Consider the following 24,565-nt stretch of genomic DNA (forward strand, 5'->3'; position numbering starts at 1 on the left):
TAGCATGCGTGTGTACGTGCTTAGTCATGTCTGACTCTTTGCGACCACAGGGACTGTAGCCCGCCAGGCTCCTCTGTCCGTGGAATTTTCTAGGCAAGAATACTGGTGTGGCTTGCCATTTCCTACTCTAGGGAATCTTCCCAATCCAGGAATCAAATTCATGTGTCTTATGCCTCCATCTGCATTAGCAGGCAGATTCTTTACCACTGTGCCACCTGGGACGCTCTGGCATATGATAAGGCCTTAATAATACTTGTTGGGTCCAAACTGGGCTTCTGGCGGGAGGGTCATGGACGAGGTGGTTTCACCGGTTCAGGTCTCTCCGCTCATCAAGCTGGGCAGTTACTCCGCCCTGCTCCTCAGCGTGGCCTACGGAGCCAGGTGCTACAATTACTCGAAACCCTGGGCAGAAGAAGAGAGGAGGATAATAGCTGAGGAGAAAAAGAAGCGGGATGAGCAGAAATGCATGGAGTGAGAACCGGCAGAAGCCCGAGGGGATAGCATATTAAAGTGAGCCTGCCCTTCTCCGGAACAGTGTGGCTGAATAAAGTTAAAAAAAAAAAAACCAAAAACCCAAACAAAAAAGACTTTGATAATATTTGTCGAGCAAATGAATAAAAGACCTAGAAAGCCAAAGCATAAATTCCTGGACCAATTTTTGCCTAGGCAGACAAGAGATATACCTGGAACCTCCAGAAATAATTCAGAGATGGTCAGTTGGTCTTGGGGTGGAAGTTGAATGTACTGGGACAGAAGTCCTCACCTAGGGACCAAGAGACATTATCATTTTGGAATAGTAGAGTCTTGGACAGTTTATTACAAATATCATCTCAGTATAATTACAACCTCTAATTATACATCACCATTTCCATTTTGCTAATGAAAAAGCAAAGGCTCATAAAAAATTAAACAAATGTCTTGCCCCTGGTCCTACAGCTAGTATTTGAAAGAACAAGCATTTAAAATCCCGTCTAGCTGTGTCTGTAAGTCATGCCATTTCCACTATACCATGTTGGTTAACATCCACCCTTGGGCCTGTTTCCCATCCTTGAGGTGGATGAAGAGGAAGAGACAGCACAATACATTCTGCTGCTGCTGCTAAGTCACTTTAATCGTGTCCGACTCTGTGCAACCCCAGAGACAGCAGCCCACCAGGCTCCCCTTTCCCTGGGATTCTCCAGGCAAGAACACTGGAGTGGGTTGCCATTTCCTTCTCCAATGCATGAGCGTGAAAAGTGAAAGTGAAGTCGCTCAGTCGTGTCCGACCCTCAGCGACCCCATGGACTGCAGCCTACCAGGCTCTTCCAACCATGGGATTTTCCAGGCAAGAGTACTAGAGTGGGGTGCCATTGCCTTCTCCAAGCACATACATAAATCTTTCAAAGAACAGCTGCAGCATATACCATGTGGGGCCCAAATTGAAAATCAAAACACAAGCAAACATGACTAAAGTTCATGGCCTTTATCCGCCAAGGCACAGCCCAAACAAAAAGAAGATCTGTTTGATGTATGTGATCTAAAATGATCTCTTCATGGCCAGCTTATGACATAAAAATGTTTTTAAGCTGCTGTGCACAAAAGGGACTGAGCTATCATATTTTATAGCCCACCTAACTTTCTAGCTACCAGAGCATTTAATTGATAAAACGTCACTCAAAAGAGACTGTGGTGTTGTATATGTGAGGTCTGTTCGTTTAAAGTTAGCTTCTTTTTATTGTGGTGGACGAGTGAAGGATTTGCCCAATTTTCACTGTCCTTGAAATATCTTTTCAAACATCAATGGTGGAGTCTTTGTCCTACATTTCTTTCCCTCACAACTCTCATGAGAACACTTAACCTTGCTTTCCTGGGTGCAAAGAGAGTCAATGAGTAGTCAGTAGTTGTAACTAATCAATATTTTATTCCCAATTCAATTTCAACAATGGAGAATGAAGTGACTTTTAAAAGACCAAAGGGAAATACTTTGACAAACATTCCAGAAAGTGTACAAAGTTAGGATTAAAATGAAATCTTCAATCTTTTGCTAAGAAATTCCATTTCTGTAGATCATTCTTCTAAAGAAATAGTAACTATAAAAAATGGTTTCAATCTTTTAGAAAAGAGATTGAAAGAAAATACATCAAAATATTTAAAGGGCTATATTTGTGTGAAGGAATTATAGATTATTTTTCTCTCTTCTATCAGCCCATCTGTATTTTTTAGATGTTTTATATTCATGTGAGGTAAAATATTCTACTAAAGTTTATTTTAACTTTTTTTTTTGAAAGGAAGAATATTTCCAACCCTTCCCTAGGAAAACAAATTTATATCAAATACTTCGTATTTCTTGAAGACTATGGCTTCCGGCTGAGAAGCAGTCTGCATTAGAAGAATCACTCAACCTCTTGCAGAGAACTGTATGTGAACTGAAAGATATCTCTGAACATCCCTGAAAGATGCAGGTGCTTTTAAAAAGTATCTCTTGTCTCAGAAGAAACTGGGAATTAACAGATCACAGTTCTTATATCCGAATTAGATTAGTTACATTGTTAAGTGAGAGAACATGCCGAGGGTGATAGCCAGAATTCTAAGCTGGCCCTCCAAATTCTTGGCTTCTTGTGCATACAAAGCTGCTCCCAGTAATTCAGTCAAACACTAATGTTGCCATGAAAGGATTTTGAAGATTTAATTAAATTCTCAAATCAGTTGACATCAAGATACAGAGAGGTGGTCTGACCTAATCACATAACCCTTTAATTCCGGATCAAGAGTTCAGAAGCTGGGAAGTCAGAGATTCTATGCCCCAGAGATTTGACACGGCCTTGCAGACTTGAAGATGGGCCATGTGTGGGAATGTAGGCAGTTTTAGCAGCTGAGAGTGGACTTCAGCTGACGAACAGCAGCAAAACAGTGACCTACTTCAGTCCTACAGCCTCAAGGAACATAATTCTACCAACAACCTGAAAAAGTTTGGAAATAGATTTTTTTTCTCAGAGCCTCCAAATAACAGCCCATTCTGGGCTATATACTGAGTTTGGCCTGTGAGCCTAAGTTGAGGACCCAGCCATGCTGTACTGTACTCCTGACCTAGAGAAGAAATACATACTGTTTTAAGGTGCTAAGTGTGTGGTAATAAGTTACTTAACAATGTGTGTGTGTGTGTGTGTGTGTGTCAATTGTTCAGTCGTGTCCGACTCTGAGACCCCATAGACTGTAGCCACCAGGCTCCTCTGTCCAAGGAATTCTCCAGGCAAGAGTACTAGAGTGGGCTGCCATTTCCTTTTCCATACTTAACAATAGAAAGTTGATATAATGGGTTGCTGAATGTTTGCTCAAACTCATGTTCATTGAGTTGGTGATGCCATCCAACCATCTCATCCTCTGTTGCCCCCTTCTCCTATTCTCCTCAATCTTTCCCAGCATCAGGGTCTTTTCCAATGAGTCAGCTCTTCACATCAGATGGCCAAAGCTTTAGCATCAGTACTTCGAGTGAATATTCAGGGTTGATTTCCTTTAGGATTGACTGATTTGATCTTCTTGCTGTCCAAGGTACAGAGTATTATGAATGAAGGAAATTTTGGTCTATACAGAAAGGAAAAATTTTCTTATCTTACCCTCACATCCAATCCATTTCCCCAATGTGTAATTCACTCCAGAGCATTCTGCAGAGTGTTAATGATGATGGTTTTTCTCCTTTAAAGAGTTTCAGTACTAAGGAAATGAATAATATTTCCCTGGTGGCTCAAATGGTAAAGAATCCTCTTGCAATGTGCAGACTCAGGTTTGATCCCTGGGTCAAGAAGATTCCCCTGGAGAAGGAAATGGCAACCTACTCCACTGTTCTTGCCTGGAAAATCCATGGACAGAGGGGCCTGGCAGGCTACAGTCCATGGGGTCACAAAGAGTCAGACACGACCGAGTGACTAACACTTTGACTTTGACTATTGGTAATACTAATAATATAAATAGATAACATGCAGTATAGCATTATGCTGAATACTGTATATGCATTCCCTCATTTAATTCCTGCAACAATCATCTTAAGACAGGAATTATTGTTATCTGCATTTCAGATGAGGAAGCTGAGGTTTAGAGAATTACAGAAACTTAGAAATCACTCTGTTTCTAAACCCATTTGCCTGGTGGGGAGTTGTCGATGGTGTTCAAAGAGTTCATTGTTCTCTTTGTGTCTCATATATTCAGGTCTGTTGGTAAATATGAGAAATGAGGAAACCAAAAGGAATATATAACAGAGATGTCAATGATTTAAAATCTCAAAATAAGGTTAATCTAAAGTAAAATTTGACAACCATTTTACAAAAAAAATTTTTTTTAAATGCATTTTCCTTAGCAGGGTAGATAACACAATTGCTTAAATTAAATAATTGTCTAGACTTGATTGCTAAGATTTTTCAACTATTTTGTAATTTGTGAGATTTGAAAAAATACTAGGGAAATTTATTTGCCAAGAGTTGAGTCAAGCAGAGTTAAGCAGCAATTAAAAATTCCATTGAGAGGGACACAATAATTTGATTCTTTTTATTACATTACATTAGTGCAGCTACTTTGAAAAGCCAGGAAGTAAATTCTGTAGAACAAAGTAGCTCAAACACATGTAAGAGGCATTAGAATATTTGCCAACAGTTGATCAATAAATAGAAAGGAAGATTATGTGTTTCGAAAAGGCCAGGTGTGAGGAACTCACTCAAGAGTAATGCTGTCCTGTAGAAATAGAATGCAAGATACAAATCTAATTGCAAATTTTCTAGTAGCCACATTTAGAAAAGCACAAAGAAGTGAAGTTAATCTTAGTGCTATATTTTATTTAACCCAATAAATCCAAAATCCTGGGCTTTCCAGGATTAGTAGTAAAAAAAACCCACCTGCCGATGCAGGAGATGCAAGAGACATGGGTTTGATGTATGGGTTGAGAAGATCCCCTAGAGGAGGAAATGACAACTCACTCCAATGTACTTGCCTGGAAAATTCAATGGAGAGAGGAATCTGGCAGGCTACAGTCCATGGAGCCCCGAAGAGTTGCACCCAACTGAGCAACTGAGCATACATCCACAATGCTATCATTTCAACATGTAGTTATTATAAAAAGTATTGAGATATTTTGCATTCATTTTTATACTAAGTCTTCAAAATCCAGCATGTATTCTAAACATAATACTTCAAACCAGTCACATTTCGAGTGCTCAACAGTCACAGATGGCTCCTCTGGGACTAGACAGCACAGTTCTGGTGCTTGCATCCTCATTGAGGGTAAGCCCATTCACAGGAAGGAAAGGTTGAAATTGAGTACAGGGGATGGGGATCCTAGTCATTTTACGTATAAAACACAGATATAAATGCAGGGCACAGAAAGATACACATTTTATCTGTGGTATTAAAATTTCACAGAGTATGTGTTCAGGGTTCTCCAGAAAAACAGAGCCAGTAGACTAGGCAGGAGACTGAGAGATGGTAGATAAACAGTGCATGCATGGACGCTCAGTGCGTCCAGCTCTTTGTGACCCCATGGACTGGAGCCCGCCAGGCTCCTCTGTCCATGGAATTTTTCAGGCAAGAATACTGGAGTGGGTTGCGATTTTCTATTCTAAGGAATCTTCCTGACCCAGGCATTGAACCTCCGTCTCTTGTGTCTCATGCATTGACAGGCAGCTGAGCCACCAGGGAGGCCATATTCATATTATAGCTGAGGCCTGACCCTTCTCATTCTGAAAGGATAAAATGGCATAGAAGAGTAGCTGAAGTAGTTTTGGAGCAAAGCGCAAAGATAAGCATACATTCTCCATCTCCAGAGGTGGCAATGGAAATATAAATTAAGTAAAATTGAAAGACTGATAAACGTGGCAGTAGCTACATTTCAAGCGGCTACATGCGGCTAGTAGTCACTGTATTAGACAATTCAGTATAGAACTTGTCGTTAGTGTGGGAAGCTCTATTGGACAGTGCTGGTCTAGAGTATGATGAGTCAAGATTCAAACCCCATTTCCTCACTTGCTATTTGTGTAACCTTGGGCAAGTTGCTCTACTTTTGTCCCTGTTTCCTCATCTGTAATATGAGCTAATGATAAAATATCTATCTCAGGAAGTTTTGTGAGGAATAAATGAGTTCAGGCATGCCAAGCGGCTAGCACAGTGCCTGGAATATAATTAAATATTTCATAAATGATACCTGTTTTTTCAGTTATCTCCTTCTGTTGAGGGTTTTTTTTTTTTTTTTGGTTGTTGTTCTAATTTGCTTTTGTATCAGGTAATATTTGTAGTATTACTTAACCTGAAAAAAAAAATAATGCCCACTCAGATAACTTAATTTTTGCCACTTAAATTAAATCATGTTGAAATAATCTCAATCATTTAAGATTTTCTCTCAATAACTCCATTATTAGAGTATTTAAAATATGATTTTCAGTTTGGACTGTTTCAGTGACAGAGAACTCATCCTCATCAAGATTTTAATTAATGCCTCAAATATTGCTGTACTATAATTTCATCAGTATTATAATTCAGCTGTTACAATGTCAAGACAACAAATTGCCTTAATCAGCGGTGCTTAGTCACACAGAGGTAGCCCTGGAATTAACAAGGCCGTTGGCAAGAGTCATGTGGGGGGCAGGATGTATCCTTTTTTCCAGAATTGCCCTTTTAGGTCATTTTATATCATCTAATTCCCATCTCCTACCCTTGTTTTATGGGCTTTCCAGGTGGCCCTAGTGTTAAAGAACCTGCCTGCCGGTGCAGGAGACATAAGAGACCTGGGTTCGATCCCTTGGGTTGAGAAGATCCCCTGGAGGAGGACATGGCAACCCACTCCAGTGTTCTTGCCTGGAGAATGCCATGGGCAGAGCAGCCTGGAGGGCTATAGTCCATAAAGTCGCAAAGAGTCGGACATGACTGAAATGACTTAGCACACACATCCTTGTTTTATATTTATCCCCCTCAGTCACTTTTCCAGTGGGTACAAACCTTCCTAAATCTTGTTAGAAATCAAATGCCTCAAATGATATACATTCTCAGAAAGTGTCACATCCACGAATATACAAATTTGATTCCCACATTGGGAGACTTGGCAAAAATAGAAATTTCTAGGCATCGGCACTGCTGGCTTTTGATCTGTTGAGTTCATATACAGTCTGATTATTTAAAAGCTACTCAGGCATGCTTTCCAGGAGAATGCATGAAGCTTTTGAGTGGGTGGAGATTTAGCCGTGAAGAAAGTTGCCCAACTTTTAAATTCTATGTGGTACAAATTAGTTTTTATTTGTTTAAAATAAATGTCTGAGGCTAAGCAGTTATAAGAATTCCACAAACTAAATGCAATAAAGTTCCTTGTCTCCAATGGGCTTCCCTAGTAACACCAGTGGTAAAGAACTTACTTGCCAATGCAGGAGATGTGAGAGACCTGGGAAGGAGCCCTGAGTCAAGTAGATCCTCTGGAGGAGGGCATGGCAACTCACTGCAGCATTACTGCCTAGAGGACCTCATGGACAGAGGTCTGGGCTACAGTCTGTGGGATTGTAGAGTCAGACACGACTGAAGTAACTTAGCATGCACACAAATTGGAATACACTTAGAGTTACTGGAAGCTAGGGGAAATGCTGATGGGCAATGAGTTTCCCATTTGTTTGTTCTGGGCCCAGAGAGCACTTACTGAGTATATAGCGTGAGATGCTATTCTAGTTAGACCTTGAATTTAGGTAAACCTTTTCCAATATGATATCCTAGAAGCTTGTAGAGTTTGATGAGTTTCAGTGATTTCTGAACTCCCCCCTCCCCCCCAGAATAATCTAATGAAGAAACTTCAACATGTCTTTTGTGGTGGTGGTGGTTCAGTTGTTAAGTCATGTCTGACTTTTGCGATGCCATGGACTGTAGACTGTCAGGCTCCTCTGTCCATGAGATTCTCCAGGCAAGAATATTGGAGTGGGTTGCCATTTCCTTCTCCAGGGCATCTTCCCGACCCAGGGATCCAACCTGGGTCTCCTGCATTGTAGGCAGATTCTTTACTAACTGAGCTATGAGGGAAGCCCCTTATCTTCAAAGGAGATAAAAGTGAAACTGTTCTGGTTAGAAGGAAGATGGACCCCTCCTTTCTACCCACCCAACCACCACCTTCCTACCAAACTGCTTAATGCCCTAAAGCCCTCTCTTACTGTTCTTTTCTGGCCACACCCCATGGCATGTGGGATCCTAATTGCCCAGCAAGGGATCCAACCCTTGCCCCCTGCATTGGAAACATGGAATCTTAACCACTGGACAGCCAGGGAAGTGAAAAAGTAAAGTCAAAGTCACTTGGTTGTGTCCGACTCTTTGCAACCCCAAGGATTGTAGCCCACCAGGCTCTTCTGTCCATGGAGTTCTCTAGGCAAGAATACTGGAGTACGTTGCCATTCCCTTCTCCAGGGGACCCTCCACCCCCAGGGACTGAATCTGGGTCTCTCTCAATGTAGGCAGATTCTTTATCACCTGAGCCACCAGGGAAGTCCCCTTAAACCCTCTAGGCATTAAAATGGAGCTTAAGACGGTTCTGAATTTTACCACTAAATAATCTTGTGTGCTATCTCGGAGAAAGGGTGTAGAAGCCAGAGTGTCACAGAATACTGTACTCAGTCAAGTTAAGGAAACATCAGAAAGAACTATTCAGGCTATGTTACTTTGTGGAGAACACTCTGATCATCTATGGGCCATCTTCAGAAAAAAGGAAGTTACAAAATCGAAAGCAAAAGATGAATTTGGATCCTGATCCCACTCAGCAGGCGGTGATCTTCAGCACGTCATTTGTCTTCTTGTCACCTCTAGATTCTGTACTTTGACTTCTTCATCTATAAAATGAAAGAGTTGGCATAGATACGCTCTCCATAATAGATATGCTCTCATAACCAGCTATTAATCTCTACAGTGCTGTGAATCTAAATCTAGACACATACACGGAGTACAACTTGGGTGGGTGGGCAGTACAAATACAAGTTGAATGCTGGTAATTTCATATGGCTAAATCTAATAGAACCTAGAGGAATCCAGACAATGACTTACTAACACACACACACACACACACACACACACACACACACACACTACAGTAGCTTAATATTAAAGTTTATGATACAGGACACAGTAGAGAATTAAGGAAGGAAAAAAGGAAAATTTTACAAAATGTATTTTCAGTCATCTGTGTACCAGTAACTTTTTCACGATATTAAAGTAGGTTCTGATACAGTAGCATAAATGCGTCTGAGATGTCACACTCCCAAGTCATTTTCTCTGTAGTGTTTGGTGAGCCAAGGAATGGTAATAGGAGCCCGTGTTAATTCTGTCTGAAAACACCATCTGGTTCTAAGCACTTATCTAGGCCATGGATGTCACAGCCTAGATGTGGTCACCATGATATTCAAAGGTCAGAGAGGGGTCTAATTACATGCCCCAGTACTTAAAGGGCAGATTCACCAGAGCATGAACATAATCACTCAGGCCAAACAAGACCCATTTATAATTTTAATTATCAGTGAATCAGACAACTCTATCAAATACCAATTATTTGGCTGTTGCTGAAAATAACTGTCTTGTCTTGTTAGTCTCTAGAAGAACCCCTTGAGGGATATTGAAATGTTCCCTTTAATGTAAATATTTGTTAATATCCATCAAGGAGAATTAGATTCATTTAATGATTCTCAGTATCGGTGGTTTATTTTATTTATTATTAAGGAACTTTCAATCTGGGGAGAATGTCAGGGTGAGGCTGTTAACATTGTACACAATTGCCATCCAGAAAGGTGTGTCAGGACACAGCGCAGATTCTGACCCAAAAGCTTGCATTTTGTTTTCATTTAAAGAAATAGTTTGCCTTACAACTCAGCAAAAACTCTATTTGGGATCTTATATCTAATTAGCATTCAGGGACAAACAATTTTGTGTGTGTCTGGGCGCCTAGGACATACAATGGGAAAGACAGAGAGCCTCCCTCAGGAGTTGACAGAGAACTGAACATGTGCTAAAGATTTAGCTTTGGGCTATAAATGATTTATTTTTCTTTAATTCCAAAATTATGTTTTGCATAAGAGATTCCAAGAAATATTCTACAAACAAGTATTCTTAACTTGAAGCAGTTGTTACTCTGAACATTCTACTAAATGAGCCATTCGAAATAGCTGATTCAGTAAACGCTGAAAACCAGCAGGTAAAGAATCTGCCTGCTGCAGTGCAGGAGACCTGGGTTCAATCCCTGGGTCTGGATGATCCCCTGGAGAAGGAAATGGCAACTCACTCCAGTATTCTTGCCTGGAGAATCCCATGATCAGAGGAAGGGGCCTAGCAGGCTACAGTCCATGCAGTCGCAAAGAGTCAGAGACAACTAAGCAACTAACACTTTCATTCTCAGCCTCCTATCATCTGGGAGAAATGAAAAAATGGCCACATTCAGACTGTCCTAGTTTTTTTAAAATGAACTATCTTGAGGGTGAATACCGGTGAATACTTTTTCATCCTGTCCAGGGCTGTCGCTCTGAGCTCTGCCCTCTTAACAGGGCCTCTCAAAGACAAGTCTGACCCCTGCCTCTTGCACTCTGCTGTCATCGCCCTCCTCTTTGCTTTTTACCTCCAGTAATTAAGACACAAGTAATGCGTTATCTCCCTGGCTTGGATATTTCCATTTCATTTGCAACTTCAGAGCTTTTCAGTCATTTTTGACACTCATAATTTTTATCTGCAATTATGCGTTCATTATCCTCCTTCCCGATATTTTAGATGTCCAATAAGCCTCTCAATTTCCTTAATTAGCAAGTAACCTTCTTTCATCATGCTGAAGGCTATTTTTATTCCTACAATATTTATTACTAATTGGCACACATACACTTTTATGCTACTAATAACTTTTCTGGTCTGCCCTTTATTTACCCTCTGTTTCTCCTAGAAACATTCCCTCCTCTTTGGTAATACTTGAATTTAGTTCTTAGGAGCAGCAGCATACTGTTCATTTTCCTTGAACATAGTTTGAGTTCTTGCTCTTCATTTATTAATAATACTTTATGCTTCTAAAATGGTTGCCACTGTCCCTTCCTCCTACTTTTTTTTTTCCAAAGAAATATCATCGTCAAGCCTTGTAACCAGAACCCTAGGCTCTTGGTTGCTATCTATCTGTTGTTGCTATCTATCTATCTATCTATCTATCTATCTGTTGCTACTTGGTTTTAATGCTTTTTCTTTTACCATTTAAATATTTTGCACTTCTCATTCTGGCCTTGAAACAGAGAATTTGTGGCTTTGGACAGACAGCACCATTTATACCACTTCCCTAGGCAGCATATTAAAAAGCAGAGACATTACTTTGCCAACAAAGGTCTGTCTAGTCACAGCTATGGTTTTTCCAGTAGTCACGTATGGATGTAAGAGTTGGATCATAAAGAAAGCTGAGCACCGAAGAACTGATGTTTTTGAACTATAGTGTTGAAGTCTCTTGAGATTCCTTTGGACTCCAGAGAGATCAGATTGCAGTCAATCTTAAAGGAAATCAATCCTGAATATTCACTGGGGCTGATGCTGAAGCTGAAGCTCTAATACTTTGGCCACCTGATATGAAGAACTGACTCATTGGAAAAGACCCTGAAACTGGGAAAGTTTGATGGCGAGAGGAGAAGAGGATGACAGAGGATGAGATGAAGTGGTTGGATGGCATCACTGACTCGATGGACATGAGTTTGAGTAAACTCTGGGAGTTGGTGATGGGCAGGGAGGCCTGGGGTGCTGCAGTCCATGGGGTTGCAGAGTCGGACACAACTAAGTAACTGAACTGAACTGTACATTTGCAGCTGGTCTCAAAAATGTCATCTTGTTTCAAATTTAGGCCGCCAATCACTTCTTCCTCTGTGTAGACACTGGACTTCTGCACGGTACTGGTCACATTGTCAGAAATATATGAGAAATTAACATGTTGTACGTGTATCACCAGAACATGCGCCTCTAAAAACTGTAAAACTCTTAAATATCTATGCTTTATTAAACTGCAGATACATATTAAATGCAAATATATCAGACAATACAGATCAGAAAATAAAAATAAAACTATCTGTGTTCCCCTACCCAGTGAAAACTACCAATCTTGAATATTTTTAATAAAATCTTCTTTAACTTTCCTACTTTTCAATTTATATTTTTCTCTCTCCTGGTATAAGACTAATTGTTTTCTCAAAAGGTTTTTAGTATGTCTTAGCTTTTTCTTTCATCATAGAAGTCTAATTTTTACCTATTTTTCAAGAATATCTTTCTCCCAAATTTGTCTGAATTTATCCCCTTTCCATTTAAGCCAAATGAGGCTCTCTCCTTGGTTTTTCCATCCTTAATTCTACACTCCACACTAAGCTAATATTCCTGAGGACTCAGCTTTCCTTCTAGTCTGGATGAAAGTTTTAATTTCATACATCGCATGAGAGGCCATTGAATCAGAGATTACAAACCCTCTCCTGTGCTTGGGACAGAAATAAAGGACAACTGGGGATTATGATAAGGTGTCTGCTCTGCAAGTCAAGTGTCTGCCCCCAGAGCTGTGTGACTGAAAAACCTAGCAGACACGAGAGCAAAAGAACGCTCAAACTAAAAGTGTATTATCCTAAAGTGCACATTTTTATTTAATTCGGAGTAAAGCAGAATGAATCATAATAGGTCAATAATAATGACTTATGGCTTCCTTCACATGGCACATTTACAATAAATGGTAATTTACCATTAAAGACTGGCATATTTCTTTTTGGTGTGTGCAAGAAAAATTAGCATTAGGTCATACTGAAAAAGAACAGGTTCTCTATTCTTACATTTAGGATTCACATTCAGCTATTCAGGCTAAGAATATCATATGCCAGCTCCTTTCTCCCAGCTTGCCCCGCCCCCCCCATTCCCATTTAGAAAATACAGGAAGGATTTAAATGTAAGCATTTATGACATCATTCCAACTGTATGCTGAGGGACTACAGATCCATTCAGTGGAGCCACTTGGAAAATATTTCATGTTCTGGTCATTAGACTTGCTAAATGGGTTCAGACTTGGAATTACAGGAATTGAGAAAGAGGAAGGTAATATCTATAGGCAACCGTATATAAATATATATAATGTGAGCACATCATCCAGGTTCCTAACTATTACCTTTTTGCTTTAATATACTTGTACTTAGTCTCCTCCCTCCTTCCTTCTCTTTCTTCCTTCCCTCTTTCCTTCCTTCCTTTCTCGATTTCTTTCTATATGAAACACTCTGATGCTTTACCTGAGGTATAGGTCGATCAGTTTTGTTTATTAACGAACTTATAAGCCATTATTGTTTTCACCAATAGAAAGGATCTCAGATCTGGACTCTAATTAGGAAAAGTGGAAAGTGACCGACACTAATTTGTTTAGTATCTAACACCGCCTTTTTATCTCCAGGAGAAGTATCCATGTAAAGCAAACTACAAAAATACAACTCTAAGAGTTCAATCTCTCCATCCACCTTTTAAGTATTTGGCTAAAACCCTCCTCCCTCTCAGAGAGATGCCAGATTAAATTATGGGGAACATCCTAACGCTTTAAAACCTGCATATTCTATTTCTGTGGTCTATAAACTGGCTCACAATAACTTGATTACAGAAAGTCTCAAGTAATTGGATGAAGTCAAGCTCAGAAGATTTGCCCAACAGTCAGTGAGATCTAGTGCTTCTAGCTCTGCTGATTTCGCCGTGCTTTTCTATCTATCCAAATAGCCTTTTAAAAACTGAAGCTGCAAAGAACAAATATCAAGTCCTCAAAACTGAGCTAATTTCATAAGCTTTTTGAAAGTAGATTGGATTTAACAGGGCTGTGCTTTTGGAAATGAATGGTTGATATAAATCAGAGGTAGTGGAAAGGTAACGTTTATCTGATTTGATTTAGCAGCAATCTGGTCCAGATGGCAATGCAGAATTTAAAGATATTGAAATATACGGTTGCAGCTGGAGAGTGTATAAACCCAAATATAAATAATTCAGATGTGCTTATGCATTTAACAATGTCAGTTTTAAATATAGATAAGAGCCAAGACTTCAGGCTAGCATTTGAAAACGGGAAGATGACTAAATGCAGGTGCTCTTACGTATGTAACCATATTTCAATGCCTAATTTAGCTTCAATCTGAAAATGCAGGTAGAGTTCATCAGATGTATCTGTCTGGCCTAAGGGAATGAAGCACAGATTAGTATAAGGTTAAATCTGGTATAGCAGGAGCAAGAGATCTGATGAAAAACAAAAAAATGTAGGAGGAACACCTGATTGAATACGACTCAGAAATATACAACCTTTCTACCCATGCCAGGATCGCAGACCTATCTTTCTAAAAAGGGAAAAAAGAACATGGGACTATGTCAGCTTGAGTTAACAAAGGTCCAACACTCTCCTGAAAGAAGATTGGAAAAAAAAAATCCGACGATGCCAGAATGTGGAGAAGAGTTTCTGGTGTTTGTCATGCTGCTTGTCTACCTGTCACAAAGAACCCTGAGTTTAAAGGCATGAATTCAAGTCTTGCCTGTCACTCCAGAGCTCTATGGCCGTGGGCCAAGAGCTTGAAGAGGGTACTCATCCACGTCTCCACATTAGAAGGACTCCGGTTGGTGAATGTCACTGTGCAACCGACTGTCCGCGAGCAACTCTGGGCTGTCCTGTGTTGAATGGATCAGGCTGGTTTTTGGACACACAAGTCCAACCAGTGGGACTATTTTTTTCTTTGCAAACACTTATGGGTCCACCCCTAATGGAACCCACCATAACATGGAGTGGCAGGCCTGTCCTATGACTACTGACTCCTGGCTAGGCCACCAAAACGCTCTTCTCAGAGCTGGGGCCCACCGCTCCTCATGGAGTGGCCCAGGGTTTGTGAAAATCAGAGGTGGCTGTCTGTATTATATTTGTGGTATCTGGTTCCAGTGCCCATCTACGTACCTGACTGCAGGGATATCACAGAAGGGGGGCACACTGAAATTGTAAGGGTCGTGCAGGGCATGCTGTGGTCAAGTTATGGTTAGGCCACTCAGGATGGCTGCTCTCTCATTCTCTGTACATCCCCTGCTTACGTGCCCACTTCACCTCACCCTCCTCACATGACTGAGCTTCCTGTGTACTTGCCCCAGGCCCCTGCTAGTGACTGTTCTTATCAAAGGGTCAGTGAGGGGCTTGCCCCTCACTAGGGTAGCAGTGAGGGGCTTGCCGCTCTGTTGGTTTTCCTGGTAACCAGTGAGCCAACCAGATGTCAACTCCCCCTGTTACTGTCTCACCTTCCTTCAGAAAGCAGAGAGTGCCACCCTGTCCAGCCTGCTGTGCACAGAACACTGTGGTGTGTCTCTCTAGGACCTTGCTTCAGAAATGTAAACCTGTCCATCCACCCATTAAACTATTGATGTCCCTCTTTAAAAAAAATAATAAATAAATCCATGTCTCCTAGGAAACTGTGAGGTCTTATTGGATCAAAGAGTATGAAGGCATGATGCCAGGATATTTGTGATTTTCTTTCCCTGCTTTGATCTTTCCTTTCCTCTCTGTTTCACTTTCTTTCTTTCAATATATTACCCCTCAGGGCCAGGGCTGGACTAAGACTTGTCTGAATTTGAACTCTCCTGAGATTCAGAGAGATCGTAATTTTTGCCAGTTACATGGACCCCAGATATTCTTGGCTCTCAGATCAATCCTACATACCTACACTTCTTCAAGGACAATCTTTTTATATGTTGTTTTGGACTCTGGATCTTCCTTTCTTTATCTTAACTGGGGGCCTACTGAGAGGACCCTCAAAATGATGGATTGGTACTTGTAAAATCTTAAATTTAGAGATAGAAAAAAGGCCACGACTCCAGAAACTGTTGCAAATGAAAAATTAACAAGATTTTTATAGGCCATCTGTGAAGGGGGAATGGTGATGACTAGGAAATCAGACCTTAAAGATGGCTCTAGGCCTCACACTGGGATCTTATAACCACACCTAGAATCAAAAACCTTGCTTGTATATGAAAAAATCTTCTTGGGATATTAAGTGACTTGTGGAAGGTCACGGAGTAAATTATAATTTGGCTTAGACAATAGGTTCCCTGGCTCCCAGTACAGAGCCTATTCATTCCATCTCCACAGAAAAATTGGGCAAAAAACAACAACAACAACAACAAAAACTCAATGGAGTTGTGGAGAAAGAAAGATTGATCAAGAAGATTTTCATAATTGAAAACAGGTCTTTGGGAGGATGCTGGAACCTTGGCATTCTTCCTAAAATAGATCAATGTCATCATTTTTCCTGGAGTCTATTTTAGGAGGAGGAGCAGGAACAGGAAAACTTTTAAGAGAGGAAGGGAAGGTTGGGAGAATTGGACCAGAGGGATTTTCATCTTGACACACCTAACATTGTCTCTGTTGCTTAAAATCATTTTATGATGTTTTCGCTCTCACATGCTGTAAGGCATCTGAGCAAATTCCGGGAGAGTGTGAAGGACAGGGAAGCCTTTTGTGCTACAGTCCATGAGGCTGCAAAGAGCTGGACACAACTTGGTGACTGAATAACAACAAGAAGACAGTGCCAACAACTCATACCTTTACAGCACACACGTCTCACAGTGCATTCCAAAGGCTCCCGGCGTCTGGTCTGTAATTCTCCTGCGGTCCATTGATCTGCTCTCTGTGATAACTTTCCACTTATACACCAAACTTCCCTACTTTACTGTGAGTGGAAAGGGAAAGGAAGGTTTTTGCTTGTCCTTCTTTGTATCCCCAGCCCCTCATTCAGACCCTGGAACAAGAGAGTCACAAATATTATGATAAACTATTTACATCTGTATAACAATTTAGTGATTCACTCATTCATTCATTCGAATATGGATCCCCAGACTGTTCTAGTTCTGAGATTACTACAGGAACGATTATATCATCCCACCCTTGAGGAACTAAGATAATCTTGTCACTGAAAGAGTGACAAGGTAATTCCAATAGATTGTGGGATTCCCTCGTGGCTCGTCGGTCTGCCCGCAATGCAGGAGACCCAGGTTCAATCCCTGGATCGGGAAGATCCCCTGGAGAAGGAAATGGCAACCCACTCCAGTACTCTTGCCTAGAAAATTCCATGGATGGAGGAGCCTGGTGGGCCACAGTCCGTGGGGTCACAAAGAGTCAGATACGACTAAGTGACTTCACTCACTCACTCCAACAGATTGTAAAAAGTATTACGATAATGAAAATATAGGGGACTTTGTGTGGAAGGACCTGGAAACAATACCCAGCTCAGTCTTAGGGACAAAGAAGCAATAACTAAGCTGAGGGGCTCCTCTAGTGGTCCAGTGGCTAAGACTCTGGGGCCTCAGTGCAGAGGGTCCAGGTTCTATCTCTGGTCGGGGAACTAGATCCCACATGCTACAACTAAAGAGTCCATGTGCTGAAACTAAGACCCGGCTCAGTCAAATAAATAAATAATTTATTTTTTAAAGCAAAAAAACAAAACAAAAAAAAAAAAACTAAGCTGAGATCCCAAAGACTGAGGAAAAGAGGGAAGGATGGGAAGAAAGGGGAAAGATAGAACAAAAATTTCTGGAGGTTAACAGATATGTTAACAGGTAGATTAACATGGTAGGAAAATATTACTGAGCTAAGGCTGGAGAGCAAGGGTGCCTTCAGGGACTGCACAGTCTTCCATTTTCAGGAGGACTTTCATTCTCCTTATCTCACTGGATCCCTGTAGCCACTCTGTGATAGAGAGCACATTGAGGGTGGGGCCAGGTTAAACTGTGTGACTACTTCATAGGGAAGGCAAGGGAGACCCAGAGAGTTGAAATGGCTGGTTCACATCACATTTGCCAGGGGCTCCTGGTTCCAAATTCAATGCTCATTCTCCCATGTCACAGTGAAAATCATTCTGGCCTTACTTGATGGCTGAGGTTCTGTCTCAGTGAGCCAGGCAAGGCTGGCTCCTGGGCCAGAAGGGCATGCTGTCCCCATGCCTGGGATAACATTGACCTTGCTCAGCCCAGTGGCCTCTGGCCTCCGCCTAAGTGCACAGATGCCCAGAGGTTTTAACTTCAAAGACATGCCAACCCCAGAGGCTCCAGCTCTCCCTGGCTTCTCCTGGAATCCACACTCCCTGTGCCAGGAACTCCAACTGCCATCAGAAGAACGGCTTGCTCCTGAGTCTCTCCTAAGGCCTCTTTGGGAAAGCTCCTGGGAAACCAGGATGATGGAATCTAGGCTGAGTTGACCTTGTGACCCAGCACCAAATGTTCACCAGATTACTCCAAAGTCATACCCCTTCTGGGGTGGGGATGGTCATCAGGGTGAATTTCAGTTCTCTCTCTTTCACCTTCAGCATCCCATCAGCCCTCACTTCCATCAGAACGGTTTATTAAATTCCAGTAGACGCTATACCTTGCTGTTTATAATTCGCACATTTTAAAGCATGCCAGATTCCAGAAGAACCGTTATGGTTCCCTCATTGTGTGGCAGGCACTGTTTTAATTACTCTACATGGATTAACTTGTTCAACTTTTACAACAGCCTTGCAAAGTCAATAGTCATATCCTCATTTTACAGATGAGAAAGCTAAACCAGAGAAAATTTAGGTAACCTTCCCAAGACGGAAGGTGTAATGGAAGACAACTCATCTGCCATCTTGGACTAGTTGGTTCTAATCAGTTTATGTCATGCCCTTGGCCTGTGTCATACTTTCAAAGGTTTTTGCCCTGCCTTCTGCCAGGCTCTGGGGGAAACATTCAACTGCTATGCCAACTGCCATGTCACAGACTGAGGGCAGGAGGAAGGGGCCATGGAACTGCAAATGGGCTTCGCTTGTAAGCACTCACGTCTTCCATTTGCCCCTGCTGCCTTGCTCCCTGGGCCTTTTTTCCCCCCAGTTTTCTCCATTCTGTTCATCAAACTAAATTCAACTCATTTATTCAGTCACAAGAAAATGTAATCTCCCTTCAGCTTCTACTACCTGCTGCTGCTGCTGCTAAATCGCTTCAGTCGTGTCCGACTCTGTGCGACCCCAGAGATGGCAGCCCACCAGGCTCCCCCGTCCCTGGGATTCTCCAGGCAAGAACACTGGAGTGGGTTGCCATTTCCCTCTCTAATGCATGAAAGTGAAAAGTGAAAGTGAAGTCGCTCAGTCGTATCTGACTCTTAGCAACCCCATTGACTACTACCTACTACCTACTACCAAAATCAGGCTGAATTCATGACTCCTTAATCAGTGTCCTCACAGATATGTAGTAACGGTGTTACTATAAGCCTGACTTCTTATACACTGTGCGCCCCCCACCCCACCCTACCCCTACCAATATCACCACCAAGGCAGTACTTTCTGCAAGTGTTCAGGCTTATTTATTTTGCAGTCCTACCACACAGCACAGAGCCTGACGCATGCTGACAACCTCACACGTGTTGAGCTGAGAAAACAGGGAAACATGAAAAGACTGCTGCTAAACTAGGATTTACATTTGTTGCTCAGCCCAAGCAGTGAGAAAAACAACAGATGGAAGTTGCCCCGAGTCACAGTTATCTCATTAAGAGTAGAAAATAAAGGTGGAGCAAACTAACAGCAGGTATTGGATCCCTGGGTCGGGAAGATCCCTTGGAGGTGGAAATGACAACCAACTCCAGTGTTCTTGCCTGGAGAATCCCCAGGGACAGAGGAGCCTGGTGAGCTATAAATCCATAGGGTCGCAAAGAGTTGGACACGACTGAGCAACTTCACTTTCTATCTTTCTTTACTGGATCCCTTGTTACCCCCAGTCTTCAAGCAAGTCTGGGCAGTGACATCAAAGAAGAGGTTATGGAGGGGTTCCAGGTCCAGCTGGGGACACAGGTAAGTTTCTGAATAAACTCTGATTTCCACTGCTAAGGCCCCCATGAGTCTTGCCTGGGCTAGCACACCAGCCTCCTTGATGGTTAATTTTATATGTGCATTTGGCTGGGCAAAGTGATGCCCAGCTACCTGGTAAAACTGGATGTGTCTGTGAGGGTGTTTCTGGGAGAGAGGAGCATTTGAATCGGGAGACTGAATAAAGATTCCCTTCACCAATGTGGATGACACCATCTGATCCATTGAGTGTCAGAACAGAGCAAAAAGGAAAATTCTCTCTCTGCTTGCCTGGGACACCCATCTCTTGCTCTTGGACACTGGTGCTCCTGCTTGTCAGGTTTTTGGACTTGGATTGAATTATGCTGTCAACTGTCCTAGTTCTAGAGCTTGCAAATGGCACATCATGAGACGTCTTAATTTCCATGTGAGCCAAATCCTGTAATAAATCTGTTATATATTATGTGGTATATATTATATATTAATATAGTATTACATTCTAACTGGTTTCACTCTCAAATCTCAAACTGCTAAATGCTAGTTACTTCTCTCTCTCTCTTGCACACACACATGATAGTTTTACTTTTCTACATGAAAACCTCCAAAGCTTCCCAGTGTGCACAGTAGGTGTTCTTAGATTCTCTCCTAGGTGGCTGTTGGGCTCTACAGTATAATTTGGTGGCTTCCTGTGAGGTAGGAGGATAGAGGTAGGGCAATTCAGCCAAAAGGGTGCAGCAAATCCTTTCCTGTTTGACCACAAAATAAGCCTCACTTCTTACCTTTGGCCCCAAACTCCCCTGGGGTCCATATCTCTCTGGTTTTGCACGTGTGTGGAGGTGGTGGGGATCCTAGAAATCACTTTCTCATCTTTTGTGACCTATTCTCTTTAAACATTCAGCTCATGTATCATCTCCTCAGTGAAGTCTCCTACTGGCCTTCCACTGACATCGGCGCTTATCCCAGCCTTAGCACCTACGACTTAGATATCTATCCCACTAAAGCTTGAACTGCACATTGTCAGTGCCTCACACTCCTGCTGACACACAGTGTATGCTGGGTAAATGCTTACTAAAATACAGTGATGATGGTACCCAGAGAAGGGAAAGTGAAGTGGCTCAGTTGTGTCCTCCTCTGAGACCCCTTGGACAGTAGCCTGCCAGGCTCCTCCATCCGTAGGATTTTCCAGGCAAGGATGCTGGAGTGGGGTGCCATTGCCTTCTCCAGGGGATCTTCCTGACCCAGGGATCAAACCCAGGTCTCCCACATTGCAGGCAGACTCTTTGCCATCTGAGCCACCAGGGAATCTACCCAGAGAAGAGAGATGCTTACTAAATGTTATAAAAAAACACAAACCTTGAATCAAGTCCTCTGAAGCAAAATAAAATAATAACACAAAATGAAAGGCACGCCCAGGGCCTACAGTCCAACTCAGAGTTTTGCTCTAAATGTTGATAGTCTTGAACTTTCTTGCCTGAGATTTGTGGCTGGCCCCAGAGGAGGGGAAAGAGACTGAGCAGGACTTTCAGTCCAGTTAGGGATGGGGCAGCTTTCCAGAGCCTAAAGAACTGCCCTATTCCTGCATGCTCTTAATTTATCTATACCATATGTTTCCCCCAGCTCTGTGTAGAATGAAAGGAAGCAAGAAGATAAATAGTTTGATGAGTAAAAGGAGCTGGCCAGAGACATAATCACAGATTCCAACCCAAGCCTTTTCTAATTTGATGAGACCATTCCTGGTGTCCAAGTGTTGTCATGACTGGGAGCAAAGAAGTTGGCACTAGGTCTCACCAAGTAAAAATACCCGCAGGATGCAAGAAGAAAATGATGTCGATCCTGCCAACTTTCCCAAGAGAGAACTGGGCCCCTTGAGCTGTGCTTACTTTTGTAGAATATGCACTTGTTGTAAATATATATGTATATTAGATTAAGAGAGCTGTGAGATTACCCAGCAAAGGCTAATTCATTGAACTCAGGAAGAATGTTTTCCATGTGAAAATTTGACAGGCAGCAAGAGAACTGTGACAGCGGGTGGTGTTTCTAGAGGCCAAGGAGAGTTTCAGCTGCATCTTCTGCAAACCTCTCTTTAATATCTGAATGTTTAGCAACTAGTATTTTTCTGTTATAGCACCAAGGTTTCTAAGAGTCTTCATACCAGGACATTTAATTTACAAAGGCCAAATCTGAAGCAACTTGAAATCTCTCACCTTCTCCTACAGTGGCCCAAAGAAAATGAAGGGAGCTGTGATCACCAGACTCCAAGACAGCCCCACCTGACCTTCTCCTCCTGGTATTCACACCTTTGAGTAGTTTCTTATTTTACTAATTGTAAAGAGTATTCTTCCTATCTAGTGGTAAGGCACCCGCCTACCAATGCAGGAGACACAAGAGACAGGTTCAATGCCTGGGTCAGGAAAGATACCCTGGAGAAGGGCATGGCAATTCACTCCAGTATTCTTGCCTGGAGAATCCCACAGAGAGAGGAGCCTGGCAGGCTGCAGTCCATACGGTTGCGGAGAGTCAGACATGACTGAAGCATCTTAGCGCACACTCATGCTACCTCTCTATTAGATCAGTCAAATTTATAAGAAATTAATGTATGTATATTGCTGCTGCTGCTTAGCCACTCAGCCGTGTCTGACTCTTTGCGACCCCATGGACTGCAGCTCACCAGGCTCATGGAATTTCCCAGGCAAGAATGCTGGGGTGGGTTGCCATGCCCTCCTCCAGGGAATCTTCCCAAACCAAGGACTGAACCCAGGTCTCCTGCATTGCAGGCAGATTCTTTATCACTAGGCCTTCAGTCAGTCAGTTCAGTCATTCAGGCGTGTCGGACTCTTTGCGATCCCATGCATCATAGCAAGCCAAGCCTACCTGTCCATCACAAACTCCCGGAGTTCACTCAGACTTACGTCCATCGAGTCCGTGATGTCATCCAGCCATCTCATCCTCTGTTGTGCCCTCCTCCTCCTGCCCCCAATCCCTCCCAGCATCAGAGTCTTTTCAAATGGGTCAGCTCTTTGCATGAGGTGGCCAAAGTACTGGAGTTTCAGCTTCAACATCATTCCCTCCAAAGAAATTCCAGGGCTGATCACCTTTAGAATGGACTGGTTGGATCTCCTTGCAGTCCAAGGGACTCTCAAGAGTCTTCTCCAACACCACAGTTCAAAAGCATCAATTCTTCGGTGCTCAGCTTTCTTCACAGTCCAACTCTCACATCCATATATGGAAAACCATAGCCTTGGCTAGACGGACCTTTGTTGGCAAAGTAATGTCTCTGCTTTTGAATGTGCTATCTAAGTTGTTCATAACTTTTCTTTCAAGGAGTAAGCGTCTTTTAATTTCATGGCTGCAGTCAACATCTGCAGTGATTTTGGAGCCCCAAAAAATAAAGTCTGACACTGTTTCCACTGTTTCCCCATCTATTTCCCATGAAGTGATGGGACCAGATACCATGATCTTCGTTTTCTGAATCTTGAGCTTTAAGCCAACTTTTCACTCTCCACTTTCACTTTCATCAAGAGGCTTTTTAGCTCCTCTTCACTTTCTGCCATAAGGGTGGTATCATCTGCATATCTGAGGTGATTGATATTTCTCCTGACAGTCTTGATTCCAGCCTGTGCTTCTTCCAGCCCAGCGTTTCTTATGATGTACTCTGCACATAAGTTAAATAGGCAGGGTGACAATATACAACCTTGACGTACTCCTTTTCCTATTTGAAATGAGTCTGTTGTTCCATGTCCAGTTCTAACTGTTGCTTCCTGACCTGCATATAGGTTTCTCAAGAGGCAGGTCAGGTGGTCTGTATTTCCATCTCTTTCAGAATTGTCCACAGTTTTATCGTGGTCCACACAGTCAAAGGCTTTGGCATAGTCAATAAAGCAGAAATAGATGTTTTTCTGGAACTCTCTTGCTTTTTCCATGATCCAACGGATGTTTTCAATTTGATCTCTGGTTCCTCTGTCTTTTCTAAAACCAGCTTGAATATCTGGAAGTTCCCAGTTCACGTATTGCTGAAGCCTGGCTTGGAGAATTTTCAGCATTACTTTACTAGCGTGTGAGATGAGTGCAATTGTGTGGTAGTTTGAGCGTTCTTTGGCATTGCCTGTCTTTGGGATTGGAATGAAAGCTGACCTTTTCCAGTCCTGTGGCCACTGCTGAGTTTTCCAAATGTGCTGGCATATTGAGTGCAGCACTTTCACAGCATCATCTTTCAGGATTTGAAATAGCTCAACTGGAATTCCATCACCTCCACTAGCTTTGTTCGTAGTGATGTTTTCTAAGGCCCACTTGACTTCACATTCCAGGATGTCTGGCTCTAGGTGAGTGATCACACCATCGTGATTATCTTTGTCATGAAGATCTTTTTAGTACAGTTCTTCTGTGTATTCTTGCCACCTCTTCTTAATATCTTGTGTTTCTGTTAGGTCCATACCATTTCTGTCCTTTATCGAGCCCATCTTTGCATGAAATATTCCCTTGGTATCTCTAATTTTCTTGAAGAGATTTGCAGTCTTTCCCATTCTGTTGTTTTCCTCTATTTCTTTGTATTGATCACTGAGGAGGGCGTTCTTATCTCTCCTTGCTATTCTTTGGAACTCTGCATTCAGATGCTTATATCTTTCCCTTTCTCCTTTGCTTTTCACTTCTCTTCTTTTCACAGCTATTTGTAAGGACTCCCCAGACAGCCATTTTGATTTTTTGCATTTCTTTTCCATGGGGATGGTCTTGATCCCTGTCTCCTGTACAATGTCACGAACCTCATTCCA

The 24,565-nt window shown here is 42.1% G+C and overlaps 1 pseudogene; it reads left to right on the forward strand.

Annotated features, from left to right (window-relative positions):
* The first annotated feature begins 289 nt into the window (after positions 1–289).
* LOC114118527 (ATP synthase subunit e, mitochondrial-like) lies at positions 290–514 on the forward strand (annotated as a pseudogene).
* The last annotated feature ends 24,051 nt before the right edge of the window (positions 515–24,565 follow it).

The sequence above is a fragment of the Ovis aries genome, chromosome 15 (assembly GCF_016772045.2).
Source record: "Ovis aries strain OAR_USU_Benz2616 breed Rambouillet chromosome 15, ARS-UI_Ramb_v3.0, whole genome shotgun sequence".
Taxonomy (NCBI): Eukaryota; Metazoa; Chordata; class Mammalia; order Artiodactyla; family Bovidae; genus Ovis; species Ovis aries.